At 45.6% G+C, this 26,078-nt stretch overlaps 1 protein-coding gene across 4 annotated transcripts in view; it reads left to right on the forward strand.

Moving 5' to 3' along the window:
- Positions 1-1,259: 1,259 nt before the first annotated feature.
- Positions 1,260-26,078, forward strand: part of CHD7 (chromodomain helicase DNA binding protein 7) — a 187,586-nt gene continuing 162,767 nt past the window's right edge. The window contains exons 1-3 of one of the 4 annotated variants that reach the window (XM_032882612.1): positions 1,260-1,572; positions 4,261-4,313; positions 5,826-5,891. The gene's annotated coding sequence lies outside the window, so the exon portion shown is untranslated. Of the gene's footprint in view, positions 1,573-4,260; positions 4,314-5,747; positions 5,769-5,825; positions 5,892-26,078 lie in introns of those variants that run through there. The other 3 variants (XM_032882611.1, XM_032882619.1, XM_032882613.1) reach the window with 3 other exon arrangements.

A 26,078-nucleotide genomic window follows, 5' to 3' on the forward strand; every position in this document is an offset into this window, starting at 1 on the left:
TACAGGTGGTGAATGAGAATGTGTGTTTTGCATAGTTTTGCAATTTTCTCAGTTTATTTTGGAGTCTAATAATAGCAAGTTGCTTTACTCTATATCTATTTCAGGACTATCTTTGGTTGATAAAAGTTCCTTCCTTGAGACAACAATAAATGTCATCTTCAACCTAATAACATCACCTTAAAGTGTACAATTGTTGACCGTTTAAAAGAGTAATAATTGCTCAGTAACTTGCATACAGAAAGTGCTTCGTAAATGTTTGTAGATTTATCTCCCGAAAGGAAAATTAATAAAGGAAAATTTTCTTCAGGTTTACTCTTCCTTTTGTACCGGGAGGAGAAAGAGAAGAGGTGTGGACATTAAAGGTTAGGAGATCATATAAAAGTGCCAATTTTTGCCAAAGAATGATGAAAACATTCTAGTCCTGACACGTTTAATAATGGGCACACAACCTATTTCTTTGTTTCATAACGATTGCCCTTTCTCTCCCTTTTTTGGCATGGTAACAAATTCAACAAAATCAACGCCATCTAGTTAAACTTTTTTGATTTAGTAGTGGATCCGGCTGTCCTGTCAACGAGGAGGTAGGAAAAGCAGTGTCGAGAGGCAGGATAAATCTAGTTGACATGGTACGTGTCCATTCTGAATAATTTCATGTGGGAAAATAATTTCAAGTTGAAGGATAATTACACAAGAGACATCCAAACCCCTCGAGCCGCTGCCGTCCGCGTACCGTTGGAAACCCCTCGCTGTGGCCAGGAGGACCGCTGCCGGCTCCCAACCGCCGCTTCCTGCCCCGGGGCGGCGCACCCTGACTCCGGGAAGGTGCCGCGCGGGGAAACGTGGCACCCTCTCCAGCCCGCGCCCGGGGCGCTGCCGCGCGGCGGCCAAACGCTCAGAAGAGCCCTTGCCAGAGGGGCTGCGCGGCGGCCGCGCACCGGCCGGCGGGGAGAGCCGCCCGCAGCGCCGGCGCCCTCCCGGGAAAGGGAAGTGGCGCCCGGCCCGCCCTCCGCAGCCCGCCGCCCCGCCGCCCCGCGCCGCCCCTTTTCTCTCGGCCTCTCCCTCGGCCTCCGCCACCCCGGCCGAATTCTTGCATAAATTATGCCAGGCGCGCCTGACGTCAGGTGGCGGCGCGCGGGCGCGACGCGGAGGGAGCTGCCGGCGGGCGCGCGCGGCCCCGCGGCCTCGGGCGCGCGCGGCGTGCCGGGCGCGCGCAGGCGCTGGCGTGCTGGGGCCGCGGCGGCGGCGGCGGCGGCGGCGGCGGCAGCGGTGGCGGCGGCGGCGGCGGCGGCGGCGGCGGCGCGGGGGTTGAGCCGTGGTAGTGCGGACGCGCTCGTGCTCGGGAACTATCGGATTAAACTTGAATCGAGTGAAATTACACAAAGGAGCGCCGCTGAGGAGGCGGCCCGGGGACCCGGAGACCCTGAAACTCGCCAGAGCCCCGTTCGCCCCCGGCCAACTCCGCGCCCGTGGATTAGACCCCTGGCCGCGGCCGCCGAGCCAACTCCGGAGCCCGTTTTGCGTTTTGTTTTCCCCTCGGCACAGGACAGCGGAGGAGCCCTACCGACCGACCCGGTGAGTGCGAGAGTTCGCCGGGCGCCTCCGGGAGGGGCGGCGGCAGGAAATCGCTTCGGGCCGGGGCCGGGGCCGCGCGAGGAGTTGGGAGCGAGGAGTTGGGCGTGTGCGGGGCGAGGGGCGAGGGCGGGCGGGGGCCGGGGCCGGCGCAGGAGCGCAGCGCCGCCCGTGCCGTGTCGCCGGCGTCGCCGCCCGCGGGCCCCGAACCCGCGCCCCGAGCGCCGCCCGGCGCCCCAACTTTTGCCTGCGTCCGCGGGGCCGGCGGCGGGGGCGCGCGGTCCGGCCGAGGGTCACTTCCTCGCATGTAAATGGCTTTTTGTTGTGCTGCCGGCGTGGGGGGGGGACGGGGGACAGGAGGGAGCGTGTCTGCGCGCGGGGGAGCGCGAGCGCGTTTCCTCCCGCCGGCGCCGAGCACGAGTTGCCGGCTCCATTCGAAAGAAAAAGGAAGGAGGAAAAGTTGGGCTCCAACTCAAGTGCGAGTGGGCGATGGGCGCGCGGGCGCGGGGCGGCTGAGCGGCGGCGGCGGCGGCTCGGGGACGGCGGCGACCCCCGCCTCCCGCCCCCGCCCCCCGCTCCGGACCGACCACGCCGCGCTCGCCGGGAGCGGCGGCCGCACCGGCGCGAACAAAGTGCGTCCCTCCTGGCGCGGAGGCGCCGGCCCGCGCGGGGACGACCACCGGGAGAGGTGGGTCGGCGGCGGGGAAAGTGCGCGGGGCGCCGCGTGGGGCGGGGGCGGCGCGAACACGCGGCGCTGGGGGCGTCCGGACCCCAACCCGTGCCGGCCGCGGGCGCGGAGTTGCGAGCCCGGAGCCGGGGGTTCTCGGGGCTCCCCGGCAGCTCCCAAATGCGCGAGGAGGAGAAGAAAGGGAGCGGGGCCGGGGCGAGCGCGGGGAGGCGCGGCGAGGAAGGGACCCCACCTTGCCGAGCTGGCCGGGCCGGCGGCGGCGACTGCATAATAGCGACTTTAACCTCCCGAGGCAATTCGGCTTCCCCACCCCCGACCCCGCCGGGGGTCAGCGCCGGGCGGGGGGGGGGTCACCAGGTGGCCCCCGAGGTGGCTCGGGTGCGCTCTGCCCCCGCAGAGATCCGCGGTTCGGAGCGTGAACGGCCGAGGTGGCTGGAGGCCAAGCGGTCAGCGGGGAGAGGAAGGAGGGCGGCGGGGGACGCGTTGTTTGTTTGGTTCGCACCGGGGACTGGGCTCACCGGGGGTGCGGGGGCTCGGGCACCCGGTGGGCTGCGGTGCGGCTGCGTCCGCGCGGGGCGAGCGCGGCCGGGGGGGGTGGTGAGGACGGCGGATCCCGGGCGGGGGGTGGGGGGGGTCGAGAGGCTCCGGGGAAGGAGCCGCCGGCCCCGAGCAGCCATCATTACCGAGCCGCCTTTCTCCGGATGGCTCTGCCTCGAGGAGCCCCGCGCCGTGGGAGCGCACCCCAAACTCCCGGCCGGCCGCTTTGTGAGCGCCCCCGTAGAGCGGGCGGCGCGGGGAGTGCTCCTGCTATGGGTCGGACGGTTTTCCCGGAGGTCACTTTTAGAGACTGTTCACGCCTCGATTTTAAACTAGTTTTTTCCCCCCTCTTCTGAACAGACAATGGACAAAAGAAAAGTAGCAACCCACATGGAGAGTTTCCTTTTGAATTGCTAGAATTAGATACACTATCCAGCTCTCTACTCGCTAAGTATACTTTTTAGTTTCCCATTGTATGTTATCTAGCAATCGATTTAAATAACTTATCTTGAAATATGTCCATGCTCTGGGCTCGATTGCTGGAGTATGTTTAATAATGTATTTTAAAAGGACTTATGTGAAGGCCCTGATTTTTATTTTCTAAAAATATTAATTTAAGCCGTCTTTGCAGTGGGCATTACCTTTCGAAGAGGTTGAGTGTATTTTCCCCCCAATTCTCTCCCAATAACGGGAGGGGGGAGTACTCACTATACGTAATAATCCAATAGGAAAAAAAAAATAGTTCTCTTTATTTCCTCACAGATCCATTCTAACGATGACAAACAAATCTTAGTGACTGCGACCTTAACAGCATGGGAACCTGATTTATCCCAGTTATAATTCTATTTAGATTGTAGTAATGTGTGAGTACTAGGTAATTCTTATTTCAGAAATAACTTGAGCAGTGATTTTATGAAGTTGAATCCATCTCCCAGCCCCCAGAGTACATCTGTCGCGGAGTGTTTTTGTCTTGCTGTTGCACAACAGAAGCCCTCCAGTCTTTACCCTAAAATGGCAGCTTTCATTTGACTGGGGCCCATTCATTGACAATGATAATAAAGAGGCTGAAAGCTAGATGCTAGGGGCACGGAGCAGTACTCGGTTTGCCTTTCAAGGTGATAATAAGTAGGAGACATTTTATGTCTTCCAGATTTGCTCACGAAAACTTTATTTTCCCTGGAAAAATCTGTACTGTAGAAAAAAGTTACAAAGTAAACAGAATTTGAAAATGTATAGGGACTTGCAGTAAATTTTAGGAACCAAATTTTCTTATTTTGCCACTAGTGAAAATATGGCATTCTCCCCTCTTGGATGACCTGATAAAGGGAATAATAGATTTTTGTGAGGCTTGTAACAGGTGAATTTCCTAACCATGACACTTAAGAATTATTTTCCAGCACTGTGTCTTTTATAATTTATATTCTCTTGATATGTTCTATTTTTTTTTCTTCCTCTGTGCAAGCCAGTAAATTGAAGCCTGAGGAATTCTAGGTTTTTCAAGATTCAAATGAATTTTTAGGTAAGAAATGAGTAATAATAATATAGACTGGAATGGGAATTCCAAACTCTAGTTATTTGGTTTAATCAATAGTTGTATTTTTAAGTTAGTTAAAAAAATTACTCCCTTTTCTATGTCTTGACATGGAAGTCAGGACAGAAAAATGATACAGGTTGTGTATCACACATGATGGTGATGGTTTAAAAACAAACATTATTTTCTTCTTTGAGGAAAAGATAACTCCTTTTCCCCAAGTTTAAAATACAGAAGTCAAGTTTAAAATGCATCTACTAACTTAGTTTTAAAATAGAACTTCCATAGATTCATCTGTACTTGGTTTAGTTTTTAACCAGTGGGACTTTAGAGGACTAGTTCCCAAACTAGTTTCCAGACTCTGTGAGAGTCTTTCTTTTATTGAATTAAAATGAATATTGGGAGGATTACCTTTATAATAATGTATCAAAGAAACGTTACAACTTTTTTTTTTCATACAAATACAGACAATAATGTAATATTTATAGTATGGTTTTTAAGCAATTAGGTCAAAAGAAAAAGCGTTCTTCATCTGTGGTAGAATACAATTGAGTGCTTCAGTGTATGAGTTGTGTGACCCGTAAGAGCAATCTAAGTGCCAAGTTAGAGTAGTTATTTCAGACCTAGGCTTGCAACATTTTATTCACTGTGCTTAAGAAAGTTTGCTTGTGATAAAGTCACCGTCCATTTATTTACTCTTGTTTCAGTGATCCTCAGTAAGCCTTTTGGTGTAAAACTGACAAAAAAGAGGCAGGACTTTCCCTCAGAGAGTTTACTGTCTAGTGGGAGAGAGAGTTCTTCAGGTAACCAGATATTCACATTTAGCTTTTAAGGTTAACTTTGGAGGTAGTTATCTTTCATCCTTTATAATCCATATATGGCTTTTCGGATTTGATAGCAGACACCATGGCCATCCTATAAACAACTATAAATAAGGCATTGCAAGAATAAAAATGCTTAGTCAGGGCTGAGTAAAGTGTGTGACTACAAAAAAAATGGCCCTTAAAGCTTCAGCTTTGTAATAAACTGATTTACTTTCAGTATTCAGATGGTTTCTAGATATAAACAAACATGCACTGAAATAGATATAGGTCACATAGCTAAATTCACTAAAAAAAAAAAAAAGATGGCGAAGGAACATTTTGGATGATGTCGAGATGATGTCAGGAACACATTGGCCCTGTGTGACTCTTTCGTTGTCTTGTCCATTCTTAATGGACGTGTTTATGTATCTTTTAAAAAAAGCTATACTTTTTTATGTCACTAGAAATTTTGAATTTAGTATAATATCTTATCAGGGTTCTAAAGCCATTAACGCTTTATTTGGGTGATAAAATTTTCCTTTTTTTCCTAGGAAACTTTATTATTTTGCATTGTTTCTTAAAAAAAGCCCTTTGATATTCAAAGATGATGGATGATGTTAAAGTATAAAAGAAATTGGGAGTAAGTGATCACTTAATTTTTCTACAAGAAATAAAAAGATGTCTTATTGTATTTCAGGTTGGTTTGCAATTATGGCAGGCAGAAGTCCATAGCTGATTATGGTGGGAGTTAGGAGCTGGGAAGGTAATTAAAAATGCTACTGCTGCTCTTGTATATTTTACTTTTATCAATATATTAAAATTCTTAAATGAAACCACACCTCTCTGATAAAAATAATGAATAGAAGTAGGAAATCATCACGATACCGTCAAATAGGAATTTATCTTGTGATCATTAGTGAATCTTTGGATATTTAGAGAGTTGAGGACCTTGGAGAGCTAGCCTAACTTTCTCATTTTACAGATTAAGAAACTAAAGCCCAGAGAGATTAATTAAATGAGTTGCCTCTGGCTGGTCACCCAGTGGTGCAGGGCTGTCTTGGTCATGGTTGTCTTCTTGGTGCCCAGCTTGGTGCTGGTGTAGGGGAGGTACTAGGTTTGTTTGTTTGTTTGTTTGTTTTTGGACGACTGAGCTGGGTCTGGAAGAATCTAGCTCTACCTCTTAGGTTTTGATCAAAATCACCTTTGGCTTCAAAATTTAGCACCCCTCTTAAAGGTGTTCTGAAGCCTGTAAAAATTTATTTGTCTCTACTGTGTAATGGTTTGGAGGTTTTTTGTTTTTTGTTTTTTAAAACTACGATTATCCATCTAGAAAAATGCAGAGATAATTATTCCAAGATTTGATTACTGTTTTCATTTAAGAAGCTTGTATTCATTATCATAACTAGATTTCTGTACCTTTTAACTAATGTTAGGTGACTGAAAACATGATTGTTTTCCCAGCTAAGTATTTTTAGAGGGTTCTGTTAAAAAATAATGTAGAATAGTAATACAGAAGCATAACTTGGTAGTAAAAGGCTGATTGGTCCTTGGGTTTATTCAGTTATGTGAGGTGACACTTTCTTTAGTGGTCCTTTTAGCCCCTAAAGTGGGGTCAGCCTTGGCTCTAGTGGCAAGTGACTGGACCACGATCAGTTTTCCTGGTTTGTCTGTTTTCTTGTTCATCCATTCAGGTACTTACTTATTGGTTACCTTTCAGGTGGAGGGTGCTGTATTGGGAATACAGTGGTGCCATAAGAAGACGTGGTAGACCCAGACAAAACATGAATAGAGCAACTGCACTGTCCTAGGTGCTGTGCAGTGGGTACTGGGAGGAGTGAGAGCTAGATGGGGGCCCATCTAGCTGTGTGGGTTTTCAGCCCTTAGGAAGTGGTTGTAGCACTGCCATCTAAATGATGCTAGAAAAGGAGGGTAGCGTTAGCTAACCTAGAGGGAGGTACTGTGTTTGAGGTCTACCGAGAGCCACTACTCTACCGAGAGCCACTACATGCGACTCAAGAGACAGGTGGAGGCCAGCTTGGGTAGGGCCCATGGAATACTGAATTTGGGATTTGAAAAAAAGTTACAGAGCTACTGATGAATGTTAAGCAGTGGTTGACAGGGACGGATTTATTTTCTGAAGAAGATTGGATTAGTGGGTAAGGCAGCAGAGGGAGAATAGGTTAGGGGCAGCATCCGGCCTTCCGTTGCTGTGCTCCATTTGATGGGGAAATAATAATGGTTTGGACGAATTTGGTGGCCATGAGGATGGAGAAAAATGGACTTGAGTGAAAAGTACTTAGGAGGTTTGATGGCTAGGACTTGGAGGAGAGATTTGCTCTCAGGGAGCAGAAGGTGTCAGGGAAAACATACATATACATGTATACATACATACACACACTGTTTGGCCAGCCGGCTGGCTGGTGATGCTGTTCACTGCGGCAGGGGGCACTCCATGAGGACCAGATCTGAGGACGGTGCTGGTCTGCTCTTACAGCCTATGACTGAGGTAGCAGGTAACGGACCATGATGCCCTTGCTCAGCTTTCTTTCCATTGCTAGTGGCATTCCAAAACTTTCCTGAAATGATCTGCGAGCTTCCTCAAAAAATGGTGCGTGGCGAGTCGGCCAAGGAGTGCTGGTAAAGGTCCGTGAGATGCAGCGGGGAGAGAAGAGAAGAAACCATTGTTATTTGCCTAAAACATGGCACTTTGTTTGTTACTTGGCTGAGATGTAGCACTTGGAATGAATTTGCTCATCACAGATTGATAACAAGCCTATGGTAAGCAGACTTGGCCACATTTTGTTCTTCTGCATCTCCACGTTGTGGTGGTGGCTTTCTCTTGCTAGTTACCTGCTGACCAAGGTGCTCAGATTCCCAGCAGATAGCCCGTGGGTCGCACTGTGCTCAATGAGGGGAGTTAGTTGTGCTTTAGGAGCTGCTTGCAGTCGTACATGGGTGTGGTGGAAATGATACAGTACTTATGTAGTTGTGGAGAAAATACCATCCTACATTAGGATTCTTACCTGTCTTTTAGTGGATGATGTATAACTTTGCTGTGTAAATTATCTTAAAAGCCACTTTGTTCAATTATTATAAAAAGTGGATTATATAGCATGGTTAGTAGCAAATGAGAGATTCTAACTGATAAATCTAGAAAAGCTTCTAATGAGATAAATTATGAAAATCCTGAATGTTTGTCTCAAAACAGTTTTTGAGGGAAGTGTTCAGATTTTTGTGTTTGTTAGTTTATGTAGGAAATGATATTACCCACTTATTTTTGTTAAAAATCAGACTTTGATCTTGGTGTGCATGAAGATATCCTTCTTGGGACTCCTTGCCTTTTGGAAGGGGTCTGTTTCAAAGGTACTTTCATTGACATTGTTCTTCATAGGCTTTTCTGGTGGCCACTGTGACATGGGCAAGTCTCCTCAAATTCTTCGGGCTCCTTTGGGATAGGCAGGATTGTGTGGCTCTAGGGACATAGGCTGATTGTAAGGAAATGCTTCATGTGACAGTTTTACCTCTCGTTCTGAACAATTATTTGAATAAGTTTAAAACTCAGGAATAGTATGTTTCTTGTGGTGGAAGAGTACACCAGCTGGGCTCGCTTGCTCTACCTCCTGATAAACTGTTGTCACCTACTCCATGCCAGCTTCCTTATTGCACTGTTTCTTCAGCATGGTAGTTTTCAGTTTTTCAAAAATGTTATAAGATGCATTTTTTTTTGTTTGTTTGCTTGCTCTCATCAACAGTATCTTCTCATAATTTAAGAAATCATTGCCCTCTCAGAGGTGTAGACACTAAATGGAAAGCTGCATGCAGGTTCCTGTGATGTGGGTTTTAGTGGAAGAATATAGAGGATGTTTATTTGTCCTGCCCCCGCCCACCTCCACTCTGCAACGCCAGTGAGCTAGCAGGTTTGAGTTTTCCACTGTGTATCTCATATATGGCGTTGGGGCGGGGCAGGTCAGGCAAAGAGCCACTGTCAGCATGGGGACAGTTGGGACCTGGATTGCCACAGTGAGACTTTGTGGAGGGAAAGGCAGGGAATTAGACACCTGTGTCTCTCTCCCTGGGATCTACCACTTAAAATAGAGATTTTTACACTGTAGTTGCAGTAGGTCTAATAAAGGATACGGGATACCTTAGTAATCAGTTTTTTCCCCCTAGTCCTGTGGCAAGTTGGGGGACTCCTTCAGTTTTTTTAAAGGGTCCACTTTTTTCTCTTTTTATTCTTCTGTAAGATACCCATAACAGAATCTGTTGATAATTAGCAAGTGTGCTATGATTTAAACACACATAAAAACTATCATCTTTGATGTGATACTAAGAGGCGAATGGTGAGAAGGTCCCCTGTAGAATTATAAGCATGCTTTAGTTTCCACGGTAGTTCCTGCCATTGCACTAAGTGAATAATAAAATCAGTTTGAGCACAGGTGTACAATCAAAAATATGCCTTGCTTAGTGATGTATTTTAAGGTGTATGGGTCTAGAAATTCATTTATGGATGGGACTAATATATTGAAACAGTGAAGCCTACATCCTCAAGGTGAACTTTTTTGAAACCTCTCTATTGCAGTATTTCATATTCTTATATACTTGACCTTGTTTGTGCTTGGAATTTTGCTTTGGCCAATTGCAGGTGTATTGATCTTGTCAGAAAAATCATGCAGACTCATCTTGAGAATTTAAAAATCTTGATTAAATTAAGGAGCTTTATTTTTCTATTAGGTGTGTGTTGGGGCAGTCAGCTAAAAAGGTGTAGAAATAACAAAACAGCATTACAAATAACAGTAATAACTTTAGCTACTAACCAGCAGTTAGTTATGGAGCATTTCCAGTCAAGTAGGCATTATGCTAAGTTTTAATGGATTGTGTCATTTACCTATCAAAACCTAGGAGATAAGTAGAATTACTTTCTGCATTTATAGATGAGGAGACCTCAGTTGAGAGGTTAAATTGCCCAGGACCTTACAATTCTAGCAAGTGATGAGGAGGAATTTGAATCCAGATTGGCCAGTGTCCAGAATCTGCCTGTGTAACTGTCTTGCTCCATTTTGTCCTCAGTAAGCTCTGAGACCATCATTTCTGTCTTAATAGACAAAGGTCTGTTAAAAATACTGGTAGCACCCTGTCATCCTTTGTCATACCCTGTTACTGTGTCCACTCAGTGCAGGTTATTTCTGTCCACACTCCGTTTGGCCTTACTGTATTTGTGGGGCCATATGTCTTGATGTCTACAGTGACTAGGTCCCATGTCTTTCACTCTTTCTGTCCCTCCTTTTCCATGGAGGTGAGAACAATTGTTCTTATGGTGGTTTTATTCTGTGGTGGCTGAGAACTTGAGTTCTGACATCAGATCAGAGTGAACCGTAAAAGTGGAAATAATACTCCTACCAACTGGGGCACCTGGGTGGCTCAGTGGGTTAAGCCTCTGCCTTCAGCTCAGGTCATGATCTCAGGGTCCTGGGATTGAGCTCTGCATCAGGCTCTGTGCTCGGCATGGAGCCTGCTTCTCCCTCTCTCTGCCTGCCTCTCTGCCTACTTGTGATCTGTCAAATAAATAAATAAAATCATAAAAAAAAAAATTACTCCTACCAAGTATCCAGGGTTGTGGTGGAAGATTAATGAGATACTTTAGCTAAAGCACTTGGTATAGCAAATGGCATATGTATTGAATAGTTATTATTATTTTGAATAGTTATTATTATTTGCTTACTCTTAATCATTGAGCTTATCAAACCATGTATCTTGATTTTATTTTTTTTTTAAAGATTTTATTTATTTATTTGACAGAGATTACAAGTAGGCAGAGAGGCAAGCAGAGAGAGAAGGAGAAACAGGCTCCCTGCTGAGCAGAGAGCTGGATGTGGGGTTCGATCCCAGGACCCTGGGATCATGACCTGAGCTGAAGGCAGAGGCTTTAACCCACTGAGCCACCCAGGCGCCCCTTGATTTTATTTTTAATTTAAAAAGTCCTCATAACCCTAAATTATGACTGGAAAGATTAAGTGGCCTGCAGTAGTGATCGGCTATACCATTTTCAGTTTTCCCCAGGAACAGACATAAAATTATTTGTCCCTTGTCCTGGTGTATAACTAGACATTGTTTAGCTAAGTTCTTGTTGTTACTGAGAGGCGGTTGCGAGATATCCCAACTACTGAAAATGACAAATTTGAGGAACTAGTTCTTCCTTTTGAGCTGTAAGATACCCGTCTGCAGCCTGAATGGTGGCCGCCTCACTGGCAAACCAGTCATTCCTTCTTTTCCCCAAACCTGCACTTCTTCCCAAACGCTAGAGGATGTAATCTTAGGCCATCAGTGATGTGGGCATGTTCGATCAGTTCTGGAGTATTAGAACTTCCCAGTTCAGACTGGAGGGTTACAGAGTGTAAGAATACTGTGGAGTTTTGGTCTTCAAGTCGCTGAACATTTGTTTCGGCCCTGTCCTCTCCAAATTCTCTTTATTGCTTAAGGAAGAAACAAGGTGGGATCTAAAATGAAGGTAGATTTGGGGCCAGGATTTGGAGTAGCTACAAGTGAATGAGATGGTTCCCTTCCTCTGGAAGGGTAAGGCTCTGGGATAGTTCTCTTGGAATTCCACTGCTATCCAGACTGGCATGACAATGGAAGAGGTGGAGTATAGACAACTATCATTTTTTAAAATTCCATTTTCTTTTCACTTAAAAGCAACTTTACGGGCACAATAAAATGGTCGGGCAAAATGTAAACACTAGATCGGTGTGGACGCAGGGAGTTCCTTGTACTGTTCTTGCATCTTTATTGCAAACTTGGGAAGTTGTCCCCAAATCAAAGTTTCTTAAGCAACAGTGACTGACTCTAAGGGCTTGATCTTAGTAGCTAGCCCTTGGCGTGGACTTCTTGTGAGTTCACATTTTGCGAAATTTCTTACTTATATGAACTGTTTTCACGGAATCCTGAAGTAGGATTAATCAAAATGCTGACGTAGAGGGGCATCTGTGTGGCTCAGTCGGTTAAGCATCTGCTTTCAGTTTGGGTCAGGGTCCTGGGGCCCTGGGATAGGGCCCCCACGTGCCCTGCTTCACAGGGAGTCTGCTCCCTCTGCCCCTCTCCTGCTTGTGCGCACTCTCTTCATGTCAACTAAAAAAATAAAATCTTAAAACAACCAAAAATGCTGAGGTAGGTGAGGGAATGGAGTTTTAGAGATTGTTTAATAAACTTCATAAATTTAATAAATTTGCCCCAAATCACAGCTGTTAAAGGTGGAGTTGGGCTCATTCATTTAGTAGCTCATTCATTTAGTAGCCTGTGGCATTAACCTCTCTGCAGAAGTTGCTTTGGATGGGCCCATCAAACAAACAGGATGTAGGCCTTGGAAGGGTAGGATGAACTTAACCAAGATCTTACATTCCTGTGCGTTGGAGGGCTGCCTCCTGGAAAGAAATTGAGAGGCAGAAAGGGGTCTCTTAATGGCTTATAATCAGTGAAGGTTCTTTTCCTCAGATGTTTTATCTTGTTACGAATGCTTTCAACCCAGAAGACACATGTTGGTTGCAAGACTTCCTGGTGTCCCAACCCTGTTTTTGTTTACCAGTCCAAGACCTAGCCAGCATCAGAGTATTCAGCTTGCAACAGAAAGGTGTTCCCGAATGTTCCTTCCCAGTGTTTATCCTGGATGGGATTCACTTAGTATCTTTTCCTCCTTACACAGGCCTTGAGTTGCCCAGGCAGGAACCCAGGATGCTGCGTAGGCTCACTTGTTCCTCATAGATGCATTATTTGGGGGAATATGCATCCTCCTTGTAGACTGCTCTGCTAACACATAAGATGGCAGGCCATCTTCTCCAACCATACATTGCACGGTTTCAATTGGTATAAAATTCAAATGCATTAATCCGTAGACTTGTATGCTTTGGGGTAGATGTGGGTTCCTTTTCCAGAAGATTAAAAAAAAGAAAAGAAAAAAAAATCCTAAATGCTAATACTACTTTGCCTCAGAGAAATATTCTATGGTGATATGTTTCTACCTTTTCTTCGTGTTTATAGATTTTTCTTTCCCCTTTCACAACTGAAGAAACTGTTGCCTAGTTTGAGTACAGTGAGCTTCTAGTTGAAACTTAAGTTTTGCCATTTTTTGGTGCGATTAAAATTAAAAAGTTTGTCTGGATTGTGTTAAGTTTCAGAGCTGGGTTTATCACCAGAATTAGCATTTTAAGTTTTCCGTTTCCCCCCTCATTAAAAACCAAAAATAAACATCTGGGCTGGTGTCATAAAGAACTTTGTGGCCAGTATGGGCTGCTGAGAGCCATGGTGTGTAGCTGCTTGAGTGCCGCAGGAGAAGGAAGCATCTGTCTTATGTGCTGTCAGATCTAGTTGTAAGGACACAGTGCAGTAGCACAGTCGGGTGCTTTCCCCATGCGGCTGAGCCCACCGGCGTGGACACTGCTGTAACCGGGTTGTGGGCTGGCAAGTGTGTGTTATAGTGCTGTTGGACTGTCTCTGTGTGGGAGCAAAGGGCATGTGCTATCCAGGGAGCTGCACGGGAACCAGGCTTTTGCGAGCAGAATGGCTGATGTTGGGACCCCCTGTCATAGTCTACAGCTCAGGCTTTTCAGAACCTTGGGAGATGGCCATGTTGTTGGGATTTTCCTTTATGGGTCACTGCTGCAATAGCAACAATAATGTCTTTCCTTAGCAGATCTAAAAAATGACCATTTCTTACCTTTCCCTTCTCTAAAAATGACTGCTTGGGCCAGCTGTTGGCTCCAGTAAGAGATTTGCCTCTTGTTTCACCTGCCAGGCTAGGGGTGAGAAAATGGGTCAGTGATTCAGATGATTAAGGCACGACAGCATTAATTCATATCCCTGTGAAATTTACTTAGGTATTTCTTAACTCCCAACGTTGTCCTTCTTGAGAGCAACTCCACCTTGCCCTTTTCTCACTGTTTTGAAACAGTTGTTTGGGAAACGATCATCCATTATTCTTGGGGCAGAAAGGCAGCTTTTTTCACAATGTTTTTATCTTCTTCTCCTTTCTGTCTTCCCCCTTCCACCTCACCAGGATTCAGAAGGTGTACGAGGTTGCTTTGCAGAAATAACGCAGTCATCGGTCTTTAGGAAGAGTGGAGTTTGAGCTGGGCTGAGGTACCTTTTTCATCTCTTTTCTTCAAGCGATTCATGAAATGAGTCCATGTAGGTGATTTTTCGGATTTTATATAGTTACTTGAAAAGTGCACTTGGTAAGATCAGGATAACTAATAAAAGAGGTATCTGTCATGCGTTAGAATTGACACAGGCCTCTGGTGCACTTGCTAGAAATGCACATCCCTCCAGCTCCATCCTAGTGAACTGGAATCTCGTGGGCAATCTAAAATCTGACTTTTTATCTTGGTGTTTGAGTGTACTCTACAAAGCCACACATCCAGGCAAATGTGGTAGTTACACAGTGGGCATACCCGGGAAGTAGAAAACAATTCGGGAAAAAAGGAAACCCCACTCATACGTACTCACAGTATTTTTTGCGACGTTGCGAGTACTGTTACTCTCTTACGTGCAGATGAGCAAGGTGTGGCTGCTGTTTGGGTGTCAGTTGACAGAAAAGGCGAAGATGGACGGATGGATCCAGAGTTTAAAAGCATAGTCCGCTTTAAAGGTGGTGTCAGAAAGGAGTGGAGAACAGCTTGCTTGTATTTATTTGTTACATTTGATTTTCCTTCCTGCCATGGAATAATTAAAACTTGTTTAGTGTGTACTTCTGGTTTACATGGCGCGGGTGTGAACAGGGCACGGGCTGACGTGCAGCCGTGCTATTTTTGGGCAGCCCATTTCAAGCGAGTATCACTTCCAAGGACATGTAATAACTTTAAAATGAGAGTTCTCTTGAAACATAATTTGGCGAGTGGGTTAGTGCTGTCTTTGAGGACTTGTTAGCAGAGTTCTCTGGAGGAGACTCGAAGCCCGTGTTGAGAGGGTGGAAGAACGCATCCACACGGAGGCTTTTGCTCAGCCGGCCCCTTCCTCTCTGGCTTAGCGCTCACAGTACTCGTCTCCCTGGACCCTGGCACGCAGGCTCCATCAGGCTCCTGGGCCCTGCGTCCCATGTTCCCGCCCGTCCTCCTTCCTCTCCTTCCTGCTCCCTGCGGACGCCGGCACTGGCGGTTCCATCTCAGTCTGCTCCCGGGCCTGGTTGAGCCCACAGCCTCGCTCTGGTTTCTGTGTGATGGGCTCCTCAATCTGTATTCCTGTTTCCAGTATCTCTCCCGCCCTTCTCTCCGCAGTGTCCCCAGACTGTGTAAATCCTGGCTTCCTAACACCTCCTCCTCCCTGCCCAAGCGTAACAAAAGCCCGAAGCTCCAATCCCAGTTCTTTCTCTTGAGTTCCGGCTGTCCTCATGCCTGCACTGCTGGCGGTGGTTCCTGACTCCTGGCTCCCGGTCCTGGTCCCGGCCGCCGGCGGCATGTTGCAGGCTCCTTCTCCTCGGAGGGTGCCCCATCCTGGTGTCCTGGCATCCAGGCTCCTTCCACTATGTTGCACTCTCCCTGACGCCCGCTCGGCTATTAGAGCGCAGTCCCGGGCCTGCTGGGCCATCGCTGTCATTGTTAGTTGCACTGGAGGAGAGCAGGGCAGGAACCAGTGTCTGGTGGATCCCCCCGCCCCCCAATCCCCTTTCCTGGCCTTCTGCATCTTCAGTCTGTGCCCGGACTGCCACCGCAGGCATCCCCCTACCCAGGCTGGGAGTTTAGAAGGAGCCGGCTGTGGGGTGCAGCAGGCTGTGAAGCGTGGGCTCTGCTCCAGCTCTGCTCCTCGTGGGGTGGCCTCCGTGACGGCGGCCTCCGCGTGGTTGCTGTTGGGGCCCGATGTTAGTGTGAGGTTACCCTGTGCCTGAGGCCTTGCTGGCCTTCTCGGTGGCAGGTAGCACCTTGTGCTTGGCTGGCTCCCAGGTAGTTCAGAACCTGGATGGGAAAGCAGGGGGAGAGTTACGCTGGCCTCCTCAAACCCCATCATTGCAGCCCTGGTGTTTGATCTGAACGTGGTTTCGCACCGTGGCATTGTTTTGACCCAGTACGGAAGCTGCGTCATGGGTTAATTCAGTGTGTTTGTAGGTTAGCCCAGTAATGTCTGTTTTCTAGGATTGTGTTGGAGGGAAAACTGTTAAAACTAGCTCCTGAAATCCTTTGGGAGGGAATTGCTGGCTGCATTGGGCGTGACCTAAGTTAAGTACTGGCGTGGGTGATGTTAGCATGAGGAACCATTTGGTGACACTGGAATCTAGGCGGATACCTGACTTCGGAGCTCGCCACGAGCACATCAGGCTTTTAGGAATGGGGTTAGAGAAAACTGGACCCGTCCTAATTCATGGTAGAGTGAGCTTTTACATAAAGGGCCATACCCACGTCAGTTCTAGGAAGGACTTTAATGAATGCAGAGACATGACCCGTAACGGCGGGGCAAAATTTAATAATGTTTTCAGATTTACATCTCTAAAGAGAAAAATGACAATTTCTGTGGGAGGTTTGTAATACAGTCTTTTTGGTTTTGGGGAATCTGGATGTGCCTACTGAAAGCTGTTATTTCATTAACTCCTTTCAAAGGTAATAGAATTATGAGTATGTAAATCTTGATAATATTTTTGGTGCCTATGACTTTGATGTTTGTGAAGGTGTGCCCGTGTAAAATTATAAGTTCCATGGGAGGTACTGAAATTGTTCTCCAGAGCTAGGAAGTGCAGGTTATCCACATGCGACATTGTGGAGCAGGACGGCGCAGTGTATGTAATTGAGTGCTAAAAAGGTGTGATGCTGTCAGTCTGGTAGCAACAGGAAGCAGCAAGTGCAGGACTTGGTAATGGAGGAAGAAATCAGGAGGTCTGACTTGCACTGTCTTTTGGGAGGTTGAAGTAGCTGAGAAATCATTTGAACAAAAGCACAGAGACACTGTCAGCCCAGGATCCTGGCAGGGAGCAGACAGGTAGCCCAGAGTGGCTTACATGGGCCAGCGCAGGGGACTTTCTTCCCAGTGCCCTCCCTGGGAGGACACAGCCGCTGCCATGCACCTGTCCCCTCCCCCTCTCCGTCCCTGAGTCAGTCCCCCATGGCTGAGCGAGGCCTGCCAGCTCAGGGAGGATCAGAGTAGGCCGGGAAGAAAGGAGCAGGGCTGGGATAGACAAGGAGGGTGTGGGCTGTGGCGAAACTGGCAGTTCAGAGTATTAGATCCTGACTTCCATTACGTGATGGGATGGAGTTGAAAGGTTAGTTTGGCAACATGTGATGGATTGCAGTTGAAGAGGGACTAGAGGCAAAAAGTCAGAGCGGCTGGAGTTGGCCAGCCGGCAGTGGTGGAGCCCTGAGTACCGGGAAGCTGAAGAGGAGAGCTTGGGGCAGGGTGAGCAAGGGGAGGGTGGGGTGGGAACCCATCACTCCAGGAGGCCTGGTGTGGAGCTGAGAGTGCGTCCATGAGAACTTAGGTTGGATATTGTGAACTGAGATTAAGAAGTAGAAAACACTGGAGGAGGGTAAGATGTATAAAAAGAAAAAGTGATCACATTAGAAAGGTTCCAAAGGAAAGCTACTTAACCAGCGAATTGTGCAACTTGCAGGTCAAGAAACAGCAAAATACTAAACTGTTTTTGTTTTTTTTTTTTAATAAAAGGATCTTATGAAGATGACTTTGGAACTGTTTTCATATGTAGCTTGACTCTATTCAGTTACAGCCCAATGGAAAGCCGTAAAGGGTATCAGTAGATAACGCATAGAAGAAAATTCAGTTGCCAATAAACATAAACATTTCCAAATTGTGGAGTAGTAAAAATGTGCAGATTAAAACGAGATCCTTGGGGCACCTGGGTGGCTCAGTGGGTTAAGGTCTCTGCCTTCGTCTCAGGTCATGGTCTCAGGGTCCTGGGATCGAGCCCCACGTGGGGCTCTCTGCTCAGCAGGGAGCCTGCTTCCCCCCCCCTCTCTGCCTGCCTCTCTGCCTACTTGTGATCTCTCTCTCTGTCAAATAAGTAAATAAAATCTTAAAAAAAAAACAAACAAAAACGAAATCCTTTTTTCCTCCTTGTCAAATAAGTAAAAATTTAAAACATATTCTTGATGCTGCCAGAATATCGGTGAAGCTTGCACACTCAGTGCTGTCTGAAGTTCAGTAAATACAAATATTTTGGAATGAAACTGGGGATTATATGTCTCAAGACATTTATAAATAGCCATTGAAGTATTAACCAAGTATCCTAAGGAAGAATCTGAAATGCAATCAGCTATTATGAATAAAGAGTTACAGTATTTTTTTCTGAGTGAAAAATTGCAAATGGTTTAATTTGTGTTCTATCATATGTTAGAATATTAGGCGAACATCACAAATCATGTTTTTAAAAAATAAAAAGCTTGTAAGAGTAGGGTATAAAATAATATTAACCGTGGTCCCAATTTTATACAGATTAATTTATAAGCATAGGAGGAGACTAGGGGGAAATATATCAGTTTAAAAACATGAGTGATTTCAGGGATTGGCAGTTTTACTTAGTTAAAAGCTCCGATTCCTGAGTTAACTAGATCTGGTTTGAATCTCCAACAGCCTATTGGCTGTTTGACTTTTGGACAAGTGACTTCTTAGCTCTTTGTGACCACAGGCAAGTTTTTGTTTTTTTTTTTTAAACTTAACTAAGACTCAGTTTCTTGAGCTGTAACTAGGAGATGATAATAGTACTTACCTCCTGGGCTTACTTAGATTAATGTAATAGTGCATTTAAAATACTTCACACAGTGCTTGTTGTATCGTTAGCACTCAGTAAATGTTAGTTTTTTGGATTGCAGGTGATTTTTATTTTAATCTTTTTGTATTTATTTATTTATTTGATAGAGATCACAAGTAGGCAGAGAGGCAGGCAGAGAGAGAGGAAGGCAAGCAGGCTCCCTGCTGAGCAGAGAGCCTGCTCTATCCCAGGACCCTGGGATTATGACCTGAGCCAAAGGCAGAGGCCTTAACCCACTGAGCCACCCAGGCGCCTCTAATCATTTTATTTTTAAAATTTTGAACCGAAAGATATTTTTACAATCAGGGAAAACAATAACCACCACCAAGAAGCTGTCTGGTACCTTATAAGGAAGGATGGACTGACAATTTTTCACTCTTTTGTGGTAGGGCTGGGAAAATCTTCTGAAAACAAAACAAAACTTAGTTGGTTATGGGGCACCTGGGTGGCTCAGTGGGTTAAAACCTCTGCCTTCAGCTCAGGTCATGATCCCAGGGTCCTGGGATCGAGCCCCACATCAGGCTCTCTGCTCAGCAGGGAGCCTGCTTCCTCCTCCCTCTCTGCCTCTCTGCCTACTTGTGACCTCACTCTCTGTCAAATAAATAAATAAAAAATCTTAAAAAAAAAAAAAAAACACTTAGCTGGTTATATTTTTTAAACAAATAGTCCCAACTTTTCTCTCTCAGGGTTTTTCTTTTTTCTAGGTCACTTAGCAATAATTGGCTTATTTTTTGTATCCCAAAGAAATTTTGTTCTGTAGTGAGTTGAATTTTAAAGACCCCCCCCACTTTTAAGTTTTCTGAAGTCAAAACAAGAATCTTTTTCCTCCCCTTGAAAACAAGTCATCTTTAAAAATATTTCTATAGATGAGATCTGAATTTGGTTAATATTAACTGCATATTTAGCAGTCAAATTTCAGACATATTTAGTGCTAGCTTCTGTACGTCTCACCTAATTGTTTAAATATGTGAGCATGATTTTGATATTTGGGAGGTGAAGGAGAAAGCCCTTGAGGTTTTCAAGCTTGAGTTAAAAGGCTTATTGTGTCTTGGAGCAAGTTGATGTAAGCTAGTAGGAAGACTTCAGCATCTGGAACTCTTTCACCTTGGAATTGTGTCTTTCTCGTAGAAGAAACACATTTGGGCTGCATGCAGCCTAGAGAAACAGTCTCTGTTTCCTTCACAGGAGGGTAACAGCTTTGCACTTAGAATAAAATAACTTCAAAGCTTTTGTCTCCTTGAAGTTATGTTACCTTGCATTTATCGCACACATTCTTTATTGTATCTTCTGTGGCAAACAGAGTAGGGTAAGAAAAGAATGGAGACAAGTTGTTAACATTGTCCCCTAAGTTAATTATGAGTAACAAGTTGATGGCAATATAAAACTTGAAAACCGTAGAATCTGGAATATAAGCAATTACATTTTATTATTACATTTCATCAAATTAAGATGGTATCAGTCGTAAGACAGACCTATTTCTGATGTGTTGAAATGTGAAAAAAACAAACGTATGTCTTGGAATTGATGAAATACAGTGAGTAAAAAAAGCAAGAACCCTTCAGTTTGCAGTTACGTGTAATTTTCAGTTTTGTTTACTGAGTAAAAAGGAGAATCAACTGAATGCATCTGAAATTGGACCCTAAGCCTCTAATCTTGAGCAGAAAGATTTCACAGTACCGTGTCACTTTGATCACACCTGGTGCCATCTCTAACCCGCCTTGCTTCGTATGTTGTGAGCGGCCGAGATGGACTGATGAATCAGGTATTTCAGCGTGACCCTGCTTGGCTACTGGTCCTAATGGAAGCAGACAGTGGGCAACTTTCTGTAGTGTTAATCTTCCAGACTGCTGTCAACACATTGGGCACCATGACACAGTGTCACTGAGACTATTCCATAAGACCGAAGCCAACATTGATTAAAACTCACTGGAAAACAAGAAATGTACTGTTAACCACGAAAAACCTGACTTGACAAACAATCAGCTGTTTGAGTATAGATTCTGAGCTTCTTACCAGGCTAGTGCCCACATTTTACATATGCAAAAGTAGTAAAATAAATGGTTCCTGTTTATGAAGAAGTTTAAAATCTAACTACTTGGTGATAAAACAAAAGGAAGGACGCCTTTTAATATTTTTGTATTTTCGGATAATTTAAGAGGATTTTGATTCAGATAGTGGGAGGGCAGTATGTGAAGAATTCAGATCAGGTGGACTTCTCCAAACCCCAATGTGGACCTGTTATAGGGACATCAGAGCTTCCTCTTCCACCAGCCCTAAGAAAGAAAAACTGCAGATAAAATGATGCAGATAAAAATTCCTCAATGGGGATGCCTGGGTGGCTGAGTCGGTTAAGCATCTGCCTTCAGCTCAAGTCATGATCTCAGGGTTCTGGGACTGAGTCCCCCATTGGGCTTCTTGCTTGGTGGGATCCTGCTTCTCTCTCTGACTGCTGATCCCTGTGCTTGTGCTTGCTCTCTCTCTGACAAATAAAATTCCTTCCTTCCTCCTTCCTTTCCTTTCCCTCCCTCTCTTTCTCTCTCTCTCTCTCTCTTTCTGTAAAGCTTCCCTAAATGTACAGTTGGAGATTGGAAAGGTAGCATGGCATAAAGGTTAAAGACAAGAGCTCTGGAGTCAGATGACCTGGGTTTAAAACTCAGTTCCAGCACTTAACTGCCTTTAGGACTTTGTTTCAGTTTCCTCACTTGTAAAATGGGGTTCATAATAGTACCTTCCTATTTAGTGCCTGGCACATACTAGGCATTCATTAAAACGAGCAGTTACTGATATTGTTATGGCTTGCTGTTTCTTTGTAAAGAGAGGATGAAAGTGAGGGGAGTAAAGATTTCAGCGCCCTGGTATCTATTTGCATGACAAGGTTTCAAATAAAGACGGTAGCTAACGGTGTTCTTGGCATCACGATGAGCATGAACCCAACTGGAAAACAGTTAGTTTTAGTATCTTTAAAAGGAAAGGTTGGAAGTATGATTGTAGCATTACCTTTAGAACATTTTGTGACTAATATCTTGGTCAGGGTTTTCTGGATTTCTCCCTGTGTTACATGGTTAAAGAAGGAGTGGTTTTAAGATGGCAGTGTGGATTTAGGCTGTAGCCAGGTGTGAGCAGAACGGTGCTTTGTGTAGTGTGATGGGCTTCTCCTGTTTTATCCCGTAGTTTCCTATATCTTCAGTGATATAACCAAGTACTTTAATGTCACCAAAAAATTACGTGACCATCAAGAAGAACTGAGATGATTTCAAAATTGCCAAATACTGATATTTTAGCCATTGTTTCTAGTAATGTAGAGTGAGCCAGTGCTATGTGATGGGGGCTGTTTTATTATATGTTATCTTTTTATCTTTTTTTTTTTTTTTTAATTTAAAGCTTCAGATGGCTTTTTCTGCGTAGCCAGCCCTTTGTCTCCCCTCATTCCTATGGAACATGTCCCAGCTCCGCTGTTTCCTTCCTGAGAGCCTTCTCTGCTGGCGTGGGGAGGGCATAGAATACTAGAGTTAAGAAATGGGGCAAGACTTTAAGGAGCCTACAGTTGAATTAACTTTCATCTCCTCTTCAGCCTCGTGCTCCACTGACTTCTAGCGTCACCTGTCACAGGCCACCCTCTCAGCTGCCTCCTGGGTTAGGTCAAGTGTGTGTGTGTTCATGTGTGTGTGTGTTTCTCCTCCCCTTCTTGTTTGTTGTTTCATAGCTAGAGATTGTTTCTATGGAAATATTTTAGATTCTAAACAAATTTCAAAAGATCATCAGGGATAAAACTAAATACTGAATTGATACTTGGTGATTGCTTGCTTTAGGCTCTTTCCAGCCATGCTGGCAGCTTTTCACCTTCACGGATTAGGTCTAGGATGTCTCTAAAAGCTTATTACTACCTTAGAGTAAGTGTAACAGCCAGTGGTGTTCTGATGTAGGTACACGTTATCTAACAGGTCTTTTTATTAGTTGCTGTGCTGAGACGGGATATTGACCTGATGAAAGCCAACGTTCCATGTATCTGTCTTAACCCAAACTAGATGAAGACAGCACTAAACCCAAAGGAATCAAAACCACAGGATTAGCAGTTGACTGTGTTTGGGCTAAGACGATGAGCCGGTGGCACAGCCAGTGACTAAGTAGTTGTAGAAACTTAAAAATACAGCCAGCTGAGGTGCTGGCTGGGTGGCCATTGAAACCAACCCAAAGGTCTGTGCATGTGAGGGAGTTTGCAAAGTCTCTAGCTGCTGTTGCTAGCCATCGGAGGCAGTATAACCTAACAGTTAGGAGCATGGGTACTGGAGTGGGAACCTGGTTCTAATTTAGACGGCACACTGTACCACGTGACCTTGGGAAAGCTACTGAAATCCTCCAGTCTCGGTTTCTGAAGCGAGACCAGTGCCTGGCGCGCACTGCTAAGCGCAACCACGGGCATGATGATGATGGGCGATGGAGTCGCAGCTCTGGCAGGTCTGTCATTGCCTCCGAAGGTGATGCTTTCCAGAAATGGTGGGCTGGTTTCACAGATCAGAACAATATGTTCATCTGAATCTTGTGCTGAGTGAGGTTTGTGAGTGAGGTGTATTTGAGCTAGAACATAATCCGGTGGAAAGGGAGCACACATGTGTACACAGACGTAAACCGGAGGTGCTGCGTGATCTCTCCTGTGATGGGGGCATTTGGACCAGGTCAGCAGATGAGGTCAACTGAAATGAGAGTCACGGCAAACACGTCTTTATGAGCAGCCGCTCTGGCTTAGTGACTGTGTGTGGGAGAACCGCTGCTGTCCAGTGTCTTCGGGGGCATGCAGACCTGAGTGCCCACCCAGGCCTCAGTGAAGGGCCGTCATGAAGGGCCGTCATGGTGGAAGAGATCCCAGCCCGGAGAGCCAGTCTTCTCAGTCACATGGGTCCGTTCACCTGTAGAGAGCCGTGTGGTCTGTGCCTGTCTGAGGACTCTGCCTCTGATGGTTCCAAGTAAGCAAAGCCCTCACGGTGCAGTGGGTTGTTTTCCCTCCTGTTTTGTGCATGCTCACACTTGGGCATTTGTTTGGGAAGAGAAGGACTTCCTACTTACAGCGGAGGGGGGTCATCACCCCAAGATGATCCTGTGGCTGTGCCACACGTGCAGTTGTCCCGTTGTGGGTTGTCGGGTCATAGCGTCGTTCCTTCTTTTGTGTAGCTGTCTACATGGTATAACAGGAGTTATTTCTTAATATGGGTTCTGTCTTGGAGAAACTTTTTACCAGATAAATAAAATCTTTAAAGAATGAGTTTTATTTGGAAAACTGGGTTCACATGAGAAGGAAACTCCGCTCGTTTGAAAGGTATTTGATTTAGCGACATCTCCAAATGAACTTGGGAGGTATTTTTAACCTTCCTGGGGATGTTGAAAAAGCCAGTTGTCCCCCACTCTTTATGGGAGGAGGCGCCCATCACCACTGTGGCTTGTTTGATTTCTCTGTAAAGGATGTTTACTTTGCTGTGTAGGGTTGTTTTCTGCCTCTTGTGCAAATCCTTAAGCCTCTGGTATAGCTGTGCACGGTTGGTGGGGAGTGAGGATCTCTGCTTTCTCTCCTGCGGTGCCGGTTTCTGAGGCGGGACAAGATGAAGAAAAACCAGCTCCACTACTCACTAGTTTTGTATTTTGGAGAATTACTTAATTGCTTTGATGTCATTTTCCTCATCTACAAAATAGAGAAGAGGGGCAGATAATACTTGAGGGGTATTTGTGAGGACTATGGGGGTGCATGGGTGTGTGTGGTGTGTAAAGCACCTAGCACAGAACTTGGTTTGTAGTGAGCACTTACTAAATGTTAGTTACTCCCCCCTTGCTTTAGTGGTGATTTCCCACATGTGGTGTATAATTGGGAAAATACAGGGTTTTCTTCTTATAAATATTGCACTTGTTTTAGACTAGGTGTCCCTCCTGATTTCTATGTCGGTGAATAGTTACTGTGTCCATATCACACCTCGCCTCTTGCAGCTCTTACTTTGGTTTCCTCCTCAACGAAACCATCTATTCCAACTTCAGAGAACAACTGGAATCTATTTAGTCCGCTAAGTAAAGCTTTTTATGTTAAGACCTCCTAGCAACAAGCTCCTGAGAAGGTGGAGACTATAGTTTTAGTTGTAAACTTAAAAACAGGATCTCCTCTACTAATCCCTTTCCTATCCAAGCATTTCAGTTGCTGGTGACAGGAATGTGAAAGTGACAAGGAATTAGCCTATAGTCTGAGATCTAGAGTCTCCCAGTGAGTCTCAGTTGTTTGCTCACTTGTCCAGGCAGTGAGGGAGGGACTACTCTAGGGAGGTGTGAACAGACTGGGGCCATCACTGCAACCGGCTTCCACAGTGAATGTGCATAGTCTTAATTCCTTTTTTTTTTTAAGATTTTATTTATTTATTTGACAGAGACAGAGAGACAGCAAGAGGGGGAACACAAACAGAGGGAGTGGAAGAGGGAGAAGCAGGCTTCCCGCAGAGCAGGGAGCCTGATGTGGGGATCAATCCCAGGACCCTGGGATCATGACCTGAGTCAAAGGCAGACACTTAACGACTGAGCCACCCAGGTGCCCCCATAATCTTGATTCTTGCATGAAATACCTTTGGCCAGTTGACCAGTGATGGTGCTGAAATGGAGGGACTTGGGGAGAATGTGTTAGAATCTCATTGTTTCTCTTCCTCTCGTTGGTCAAGATAGGAAAACAGAAGAAAACAAAACAAGAAAAGAAGGCTATTTGTACTTTCATTTTCCCATTATAGTACTTAAGCCTTAGAAGCTGTTTTAGGTAAATTCTTAAAATCCTATTTAGTTTCAGCTCTATCAGAAGAAATTACTGTCTCTACTCTAACATGTCGTCCTCCACCCCCGCCAGGGAAGAAGATAGATTCCTAATGCTCCATGACTGGAACCACTGCTTCAGCTCCCATCATGACATTAATATTACATCCCTGTCTTTCAGTGTGAACTGAATACTGTGTTGTTCCACCCTTCCTGGAAGGGCTGTTCCACCAGCAGCGCTGCTGTCCTGGTGCCATCTTGGACGGCTTCTTCACACTTCAGTCTCCCAAACCACCCGCCTTCCCTGCACTCAGCCAGTTGCTGAGTCCATTCTGTTGCTCTGCCTGGTTCCTGAAACACTTACGGCTCCTTTCTGGATCAGACTTCATTCTGCTAAATTAATCTGGGTTTAAGCATGTCTCAGCTCCTGGATCTACAGTGTCAAATGTG

This window comes from Lontra canadensis, unplaced genomic scaffold, assembly GCF_010015895.1.
Source record: "Lontra canadensis isolate GAN:19392208 unplaced genomic scaffold, GSC_riverotter_1.0 scaffold83, whole genome shotgun sequence".
Taxonomy (NCBI): domain Eukaryota; kingdom Metazoa; phylum Chordata; class Mammalia; order Carnivora; family Mustelidae; genus Lontra; species Lontra canadensis.